At 38.9% G+C, this 2,408-nt stretch overlaps 1 protein-coding gene across 1 annotated transcript in view; it reads left to right on the forward strand.

Annotated features, from left to right (window-relative positions):
• The window catches only part of LOC118423135 (high-affinity lysophosphatidic acid receptor-like), a gene marked incomplete in the record, with an annotated part of 13,389 nt that overhangs the window by 4,623 nt on the left and 6,358 nt on the right, over positions 1-2,408 (forward strand). The window contains 1 exon segment of the mRNA XM_035831140.1: positions 2,382-2,408.

Here is a 2,408-nt window from a genome sequence, read left to right on the forward strand (position 1 = left end):
CAGGGCCCCCCTACAGCTGAAGAATCATGATAATATATATATAGGTAGCATTTCCCAGAAGTGGAGAGCACGAGATATTAAAACCAGATGCTTTTGTGGGAGCTGTTGTAGCATAAGAACTTGCAAGTAGTACTGTAAGACGGCTGGTTCTCTTAAGTTGCACTAGTTTTCTCTGAGGGAATCAATTTACTGGAACCAGTAAGTAGTAAGCCATCTGGAAAGGAAGAGTTGGGTGGTACCACTCAGTACTATTCATGGGGAGGTGAAGCATTGGATCAAAACTGCCAATAAATGTATCAAGATACAGATGATCATGCAAAAAAACTTTTTGGTGCACCCAATTTCTTAAGCTGGGTGCACCAGTTCACCTAATCCCAAAAATGAATTTCGAGCCCTGCATGTATCTAGATATGTGTGAACAACTTGTGATGTATACAGGCAAGACAGTATGTATTACAAGTGATGAATAGATATCTTAAAGTAGAGTTCGGTGACCTCATACCTCCATTAAAAGTATAAAGAGCTTTTGTAAATTTCATGCAATTGACTAATTTAACATAATTAACATAATTAACATAATTAACATAATTTATGCATGGTGTTGTTCATCATTGACTAACGTACACATGTCACAATTATAAAATTCCCATGATTAATCATAAAGTGGTTTTGCATTCTTACATAAATTATGCAAATACGTTTCTCATTACCATATTTGCTATCTGATTATATTCCACCTATCATAATTAACATGTGTTACATTTATTGAAGTCCAGTTATTGAAAACAATGGAATTATACAGTTTCCTCATTAGTTTTGCAAATTAAGTCCTCATTTGCATAACATGTATATCATGATGAGCATCTTTGCCCAAGCTACCTGCATAGCTAAAATGATGCCGATCCGTCAATCCTTTCTGCAATTATCCTCTTTGAAATGCCTTGACAAAAACAGCTCTGCAGTTCCAAACTTAAATGTTAAAGTTATAGTATTGTGTACTAAAGTCGTGTTGATCAGTCATTATTACCTTTGCCAGAATGGCCAAGGTTATGTTTTAGGCTTATGCGTTTGTCTGTGAACAGTATAACTTTGATGGCTCCCAATGGTATTTGGTAGGTGGGTAGGGATCGGGAAAATGAAGGTAGAGTTCGATAATGGGCCCCTAGCGGCTTGCTAAGGTACTGCAGCGGAACCTCCATGTTTGATATCTCGCATTCTGGACATGCTGTGGTTGTGATTTTTTTACTGGTAGATAATCCTCGGGGCAGAGAGTGAGTGCTGTGAGTTTGGGCCGCCTAGCAGCTTTTTTGGAACTGCAGGTGCCAGCTTCCTTTTGATCTAAGGACGAGAATAACTCGAGAATGTGTAGACGGATTGTCATGATTTTTGATATGCTGATAGAATGAGTGATGACATATATAATGGGATACTAATTATGGAAATCAACAGCTAATTAGCATAATTAATGAGGAAAGTTTAAGCTCTCAATGGAAATGAAAACCCTTCAAAGCCTGTCTTTGTAATGTATTGATGGACAATGGGTACCGGTGTACTTCTCTCCCCCTTGTGTCCCACCAGATAAGTGTTAATTGGGTACTTTGCATTTGACAGAACTAACTTCGTGTGCATATTGCACCTTTGGATCACTCGTGCTGCTGATTGTATACATTTGTAGTTATGTGCAAGTGCTGTCGGAAGTAACTTTTTCAAGCATTTCCAGCAACCTCTATGCAGACCCTCTTTACAAACTGGACAGGGTTTTCCGCCCCATTTCCCTGTCTGGACTGGACAGGCTTTTCCGAAAACCCGTTTTCCCCCAAGGTGCAAGGTTTATTGAAAACGAAACTCATCGCAGCCTGAAAGGCTGAATTGCGAGGTTCACACAAGGGTTTAGATAGTATTACAGTACGGGTAAAAGAAATCATCTTGAAAAATGGTGATGTAGTTTTGGGTGTGTCTGTCTGTCTGTGTGTCTGTCTGTGTCTGTGTGTCCGGATTTTTGTAGTGGGCATAACTCAAGAACCTCTGGATGGATTACGATGATATTTGGTTTGTAGGTAGGTGTTGGGAAGACGAAGGTCAAGATCAATTTTGGGCCACCTGGTATCTGACCTTGGTACTGTAGCAGTCCTTAATTTGCATAATGTATGAAAAAAAGTCCCATGATTCATTGATGTGGTCAGTGATTGAACAATCAACATAGTGACCAGTGTAGGTTATTTACAGGTGTACATAACTAAGCATAAATTGTGCAAATGTAAAAGTCTTTAACAAAATCAGACTATTTCATGGAGATATTAGGTCCCCGAACTCTTGTTTTTACTATGTTTTCCCTCTGGTTAGTGATGTTGACACAAATTTCTTTCTCAATATCTTTACAGGAAACTGGTGAGGCTGTCTTTGGAAAT

The sequence above is a fragment of the Branchiostoma floridae genome, chromosome 9 (genome assembly GCF_000003815.2).
Source record: "Branchiostoma floridae strain S238N-H82 chromosome 9, Bfl_VNyyK, whole genome shotgun sequence".
Taxonomy (NCBI): Eukaryota; Metazoa; Chordata; class Leptocardii; order Amphioxiformes; family Branchiostomatidae; genus Branchiostoma; species Branchiostoma floridae.